At 29.4% G+C, this 7,301-nt stretch overlaps 1 long non-coding RNA gene across 1 annotated transcript; it reads left to right on the forward strand.

The window, feature by feature from the left end:
* The first annotated feature begins 4,970 nt into the window (after nt 1-4,970).
* Nucleotides 4,971-6,747, forward strand: LOC140177301 (uncharacterized). Its single transcript, XR_011869120.1, has 2 exons — nt 4,971-5,175; nt 6,471-6,747. It is a non-coding gene; the product is annotated as an uncharacterized lncRNA (long non-coding RNA).
* The last annotated feature ends 554 nt before the right edge of the window (nt 6,748-7,301 follow it).

Here is a 7,301-nt window from a genome sequence, read left to right on the forward strand (position 1 = left end):
TAAAGATCTAATCTAGTTTCTGTTCATTTTTATGAAAGATAATACAACCCTTATCAAAAAATGGATGTTTCGGCTCCAACTTTATTATTTTATGATAGTACGAACTTTCTGTTAAAAAATTCATCAAATAGCTATAAAAGTTGACTTTTGGGGGAGGTTTATTTATAATCTACAAAAATTTTAAATCCCTTAAGTTCATTTTTAAAAAATTCCTTCATCAATGGTAGTTAAGTAGAAAAAAACCATTATTGGAAGTTATGTCGAAAAAAGAAAAAGTAATAACAGCATGAAGACCTTTCAAAAAGGAAAAAATAATATCAAACGAGAAATGAGAGAAGAGAATAGTGATATTGATGACATTAGTGTTGATGGTGATATAGGAGATAATGATGATGATAAGATATGATTGCACAATAAAAGTAATAGGGATAATGATGAGAATGAGAAAGGCGGTGCTAGTTCTTGAAGGACAAAACGCTCCCTTTCTCCACAATTCGAAAACCTCTCATCATTCTTTTACCATCTAAATAATTAGTCTAAGTTATCACTGTTATTGGTCTAAATGGCACCTAACACACCAGTAAGTTACTGTTTACAGAGGCCGCTTAGAGTAGTAACAAGAGTTGCTTAGACCAATTACTTGGATGGTTCGGGACCGATTAAGAGTTTTCGAATTGTGGAGGGGCGCTTTATCCTTCGAACAAATAGTCAATAACCAAAAAGGGTATTTGCTCATTTTTCAGTTAATCAACCTCAAAATCGCATAAAATATGTTTCTCACTTATTTGCTAATCAATCCAATTTCCTTTTCTTTCTATTATCAAGACTAATTTTGTAGTCTACTAGGAGCTCATATTTCAGGTAATAAAGCAGAAACGATTGTCTACAAAATAGGATTTGATTCACGGTGCATTAGTGAGGTTAAAGGATGTTTAGACGGCATTTGGTATATGCGGAATAAATTCCATTGGACAATTGAGCCAAATATTATTCAAAGACAATTTATTCACATGAAAATTTGTGATAGCCAAAATAAAGGCTGGTGGCTAATTGTCATTTATGAAAGTCTTGATACGTGAGTATCTTTCCCTTATTTTATGTCCATTTTAAGTTAGAAATTGTTGAGTTTTAATTTAATTCTAGTATTTTAAACCTCTTTGAATGCTACTTTGAATTGTTTTAGTGTTCTAATCTTTTCAGATAAAGTTCAGATCAATTTGGCAGAGCTTTGTGCAAGAAAATAGAAGATTTAGAAGCTGCCTACTAGGGCGCTAAACGCCCTGCTGGCATTAGCGCCAGCAACTCAGAACGCAAGAGGAGCTTCTGCCCATGGGGCAATAAACGCCAAGTTTGGAGTTTAGCGCCAATGATCCGGATCAAAACCTCATCAAAGGAGCATTTTTAGTTGGATTTAGCTTTTAATTACTTTATTTTATTTAATTTTAGTTATTTTAATTACAAACAAAATCTTTTAGGGTTAGAATTTATTAGTTTGAATTCAAATTAGGTTAGATATAAAAGGAAAAAGATTCACCCTTGAGGAGAATCTTCTCACTTCTGCAGTTTCATATTTTCTGAACCCTAGTTTTCTCTCAGAGTCATGAGCCACTAAACCTCCTTGGTTAAGGTTAGGAGCTCTGTTTATTTCTATGGATTAAGACTATTACTGTTCTATTTTAATTAATGTATTTATTCAGTTTCAAGGATTACTTTCGTTCTTCATCTTATGAATATGGGTAGATCAGAAGAATAACCCTTATTCTATATGTGTTCTTGTGATTCTTGGAAGAGTTATCTCATTTGAACAACATCTTGAAAGTAAATTCCTCTTAAATTGCTAATTACTTGGACTTAACGGGATATGTGACATGTAATCCTTTTATATCTGGGTAAGTAGAGTATTTGTGGCTATAAACTAGAATTGAACTTAACCTTCTAATCGAAATTAAGTGACCAAGACATTGGCGATTAACTAGGTTAGAGGAGACTAAATCACTAAGACATTAGGATTTAGACATTGACAGTTTGCCATGAAATGAATCTTGCATGATTAAATTAGTTGATAAGAAAACTTAATCCGGAAGAATGAACATCTCCTATACTTTAACTATTTTCTCACATACGTTTCACATCAATTTCACTATTTGCTTTTCTTACTCTCTGAAGTACTGTTTAATGCTTTTGAACCTCAAAACACCAATTTCTGCTTGCTTGACTAAGTGATTCATTCGACCATTGTTGCTCAGTCCATCAATCCTCGTGGGATCGACTTTCACTTACCTGAGGTATTACTTGGTACGATCAAGTACCCAGCTTGGCATTTAGCCCCTGAAACAACGTAAGACCCATGAAATTGTGTGCTTCCTGGCACTGAATGTTCAGCCTGGCGTTTAGCACCAAAGCACTCGAGTGGACTTTGCTCCAGGGTGTTCTGTTTCTCCTTCAGAGTCCTCCTGTCCCTGTTCTACACACTTTGCACAACCACAAACATTATAAAACCAAGAAAAACTAAGAATAAAAATCATAAATATATGAAAATCAAACTAAAATAAAAACAAAAACAAATGATACATAGGATTGGGTTGCCTCCCAACAAGCACTTCTTTACCATCACTAGCTTGACGGTCAGCTCCACTAAGGAGGAGGTGATCATAGGCCCTTAACTCTTCGCCTCTCATAGTGAGTTTTTTTTCTGTGCTCTCATGGATTAGCTCTATATGCTCAAGAGAGAGAATCATGTTCACTGTATGAGGTAGATTAGACTTTTAGTAAATACCACCTTCATTCCTGGTGAGAAATCATCAATGGGGATCTTCTTGTTCTTCCAACCCCTAGGTACCTTCTTTTTGGGACCTTTCTCCTTGGTGGATGATGTACACCCAATACCAAACTTAAGTTTGATGTCAGAAAAAATTGTATTGGCTCCCACCAAAGGAGACTTGAACTGTGAACTATGCTGTATTATTTCAGTCAGGCATCCTTGGAGATTTGGATTGGTAAGTTTACTCTTCATGTAAGTGCCTCTTTCATTAGAGTGATGTAAAGGTCTAAAAACTTTGAGTACCAAGTAATCCTCATGGATCCTCAAAACCAACTTTTCTTTCTCTACATCAATCAGAGCTCTTTCAATGACTAGGAATAGTCTTCCCAAGATGATAGAGTCATTTTCATCCTCTCCTATGTCAAGAACCACAAAAGCTGCAGGGAGAAAAAATTTTCCAATTTTAACCAAGACATTTTTCACTATTCCATGCGCACATTTCAGAGACTTGCCTGCCATTTGTAAGGCTATCCTTATTAGTTGTGCCTCTTGAATTTGCAGCTTCTTCATCACAGACAAAGATATTAAATTAATACTTGTATCAAAATCACATAAATTCTTATCAAAGGTGATACTTCCGATAGTGCATAGAATCTAAAAACTCTCTAAATCTAACATCTTCTTTGACAAATTTTTCTGAATTATTACACTGCATTCTTTTGATAAATATAAATAGTCTTTGTCATATTATTTATAAGTGTTTTGTGTTTTGATGTTTTTTTTATCTCTCTTCGTCTTCATGGTGATCGACATCTCATTTTCAAGATCGGCTGTTTTTTAGTTTATTATTTTTCCTGGAGTTCTAAGTCCGGTTGTCAATCCAAAAAAAAAAAAAACTTCGAAGAAGCTTGTCATATATCCTAATAATTTCAACTCTCCTTTAGTTGCGCATGATGACCGATTCTCATTATGATAGAAAACAAATAATGAAATACTATGGTCTAAGATTCCTTTGACACTTTCTTTATGTACCTTTATATCTAAATTAGAGTTTAGTAAAACGTTCTTTTAAAAAACCTTATTAACAAATAAGAAAGTAAAAAATTGTTTTTCTTTATAAAAAATCTTTTGTTGCTTTTTTAATGAACTCCAGAAAGCTCCTTAAAGTTGATATGATACATCATAACTAATGATACTTCTATGGAATTTGATATCATAACAATGCTTATATAATAACTCCATCTTTAATTCAAGATAAATTATGAGCAGCTAAAATACTAAACGATACTATTAAAAGTATATCCGAAAAGTGAAGTAAATAATTTAGTAAAAACAAAAAAGGGAACAAAATCAACATAAAACTTTTAAAAAGATCAAAACGAAAATAATAACTTGTATTAATGAGAACTTAAATATTTAGCCCATTAAATTAGATAAGAGAATCCATATATACATAGTTAATTATGAGCGAGGAAAAAGTATTTTTGAATATTATTTGAACAGAAAAATATAGAAAACCAATTTTTAGTTAGTCTATTATTAGTCAAATTTAAGGTATAGAATTTAAAATTAACTAATATTAGTTAAAAAAATAGGCTCCCTAATCTTACTCTATTTCAATCTAACCATGTTATATTTATATTAAAATAAATGACATAAAATCAATACTAATATAAAATAATACGTATTAAAATATAAAATAATTATTAAAAATAAATTAAATTATATATATATATATAAATATATGATAACTGATTTGATTATTAATTTTAGTATATAAATAATATTTTTTTAATTTCAATTGACATCCTAAAAGCAGAAAGAAAGAAAGAAAGGTTCCGATGCAAGATGGAGAAACCCAAGCTGGCTGTGGAACAATGCAAGGCTGGTAGGGGAAAAGCTTAATAGATAAGAAATGAATCATATATCCCTATCATATCATGAATATGGGACATGACTATCTATCTTCTATAATAAAAGAACATGTATCATGCATATTCATATTCATATTCATAATCTCTTTATTAAAATTGGTGTGTAGCCATTTGGAATGTTGTTTTTTGGAACGCTCGAAAGGATACATATATATACATTGTTTTACTAAATAGGAGCAATATTGGAATGATCATGATAGCTATATACACCCATTCAAAATCAGATTTAAATAATGTAACACAACCTTTGGAGTAACGCCAAGCTCGTACCTTACAATTTTTCTCATGAAAAGGAGAGACTCCTTTGAAATTCTTTGAAATTCGATGCACCCTTCACATGCTTCACCTCTATCCTTGTTATAATTCCCATGAAAAACTTAACCATTTTTCTCAAAGTGGGGTATAGTTCATCTTGTGATTTCCAAACTAAGACGAAGATATTCATAATTAGTACTCCAAATATCATACATAAAGAGAAAGGTTAGAATGTCAGCAAAAATTATTTTTTAATTAGATTATTTTTTAATTATTAGTCTATTTTTTTAATTTAATAATTTAATAATATATTTTTAAGCATTAATGACTAACTGTTAACAAAATTGATGTACTATTAAAAATGCTTTTATTAAAATTATATTTGCTCAAAGTAGGATATAATTCATCATCTTGTGATTTCCAAACTAAGATGAAGATATTCATAATTAGTACTCCAAATATCATATATATATTAGAAGATTAGCAAAAATTATTATTTTGATTATTATTTTTAATTATTAATTTAATTTTTTAATTTAGTAATTTAATAACATATTTTTAATTTATATTTTAAATATTAATAACTAACTGTTAGCCAAAAACAATAAATTCAGTTAATCCTTCTCTACCATAAATACCATTAATATATTTTTGAATCTTTTTATTAACTATAAAACTAAACATTGAATCCAAACATGTATTATCAACTATAGACATAAAAATTCATATTATTATTTGACGTCAATCATTTAATATATTTTTCATATACGTTTGAATAATTAATATATAATATTATATTTTATATGTACGTAAACATGAATTATATAATTCTATTTTTAATGATATTTATCATAAAATTATCTTTTTAAAAAATTTAAATCGATAAAAAGAGATACGTAAATATTATATTTTTAATATATTTTTTTATGTATGAACATCTTATTTGTCTTTAAAAATTATATACTGGATTTTTTAATTATACAAATTTTAATATTATGTCATAAAATCACTTATTTAAAAGATTTAAGTGGATAAAAAAATTATATCTTTTAAAATATCTATCTTTATACAATTTGGAGAAAAGGACAAATAGGTCCCTGACCTTTTGTCTCATGGACATTTTCGTCCCTAACCATTGAAAAATACTTTTAAATCCCTAACCTTCACAAAACTTGGACGGATCAGTCCCTGACGGAGGCATTTGGACGGATCAGTCCCCGACGGAGACATTTGGACGGAGGGACTGATCCGTCCAAATTTTGTGAAGGTCAGGGACTTAAAAGTATTTTTCAATGATCAGGAACAAAAATGTCCGTGGGACAAAAGGTCAGGAACCTATTTGTTATTTTCTCTTTAATTTGGAACAAATAAATAATTCTATTTTACTCTTATATATATTAATGATATATAATGGATTTTTGCGCCTGATATTTTATGATTTTTAATATTTATAAAGCATATGTACATTGAATATCAATCAATCAACATATAATAGTTTCTCCTCAAAAATATTGTAATAGGATGAGTACGGCCTATTGGTATGACTTGGGAGCTAGTTAGCATGGATACCTAGAAAAGTCATTATCAACCCATGAAAGAAGAATATTAGGAGATAATAATTAATATATATACCTAATTAACTTGGAATACCCTTTATCATCATCAATAAGCGCGTTGAATATATAATTATTAATAATTAATGATATAGAATACACCGAAAGGGATATATGCTCCAACAATATTTCTATTTTCTAAGCCCCTCCACGTACCAAATTGAATTACATGAATGTTATAAAACTTTACGTGCAACTTTACTATAGGGTGTCCATATTATGTGAAAGCTACTATCCAAAGTAAGGAACTATCTAGCTAGCTACCTTGCATCTTAATTGGTACTGCAGCTACATTTAAATTTGTATTAAGAATATTTTTCAACATTTGATTGTTGTTTATTCTATTTTTCTTTTTGTGAAAAAGTTATTCAACTAGGTCATACACAAGCTTTTTGAGATATTCTGTATATATTTGCTTTATTTCTAGTATATTAAAATAATAAGCACAGCCAAATACCCTATATATATATATATATATATATATATATATATATATATATATATATATATATATATATATAAGTGTATATTTCTTTTTCCCTTAGTTCCTCACATTGACTTTATTTTAAGAAATTTTGATTAAAGGTTATCAGACATGAATTTTGATTGAAGGTATGCACTAAGTAATTATAGTAGTAACCAATTCAGATCCAAATTAATCTCTAACGAATTTTAGATCATATATATTGATTCGTAATGAACTTTTATTATTTTGGATGGAAGTCTATGAAAATTATA

Source organism: Arachis hypogaea, chromosome 12 (genome assembly GCF_003086295.3).
Source record: "Arachis hypogaea cultivar Tifrunner chromosome 12, arahy.Tifrunner.gnm2.J5K5, whole genome shotgun sequence".
NCBI lineage: Eukaryota > Viridiplantae > Streptophyta > Magnoliopsida > Fabales > Fabaceae > Arachis > Arachis hypogaea.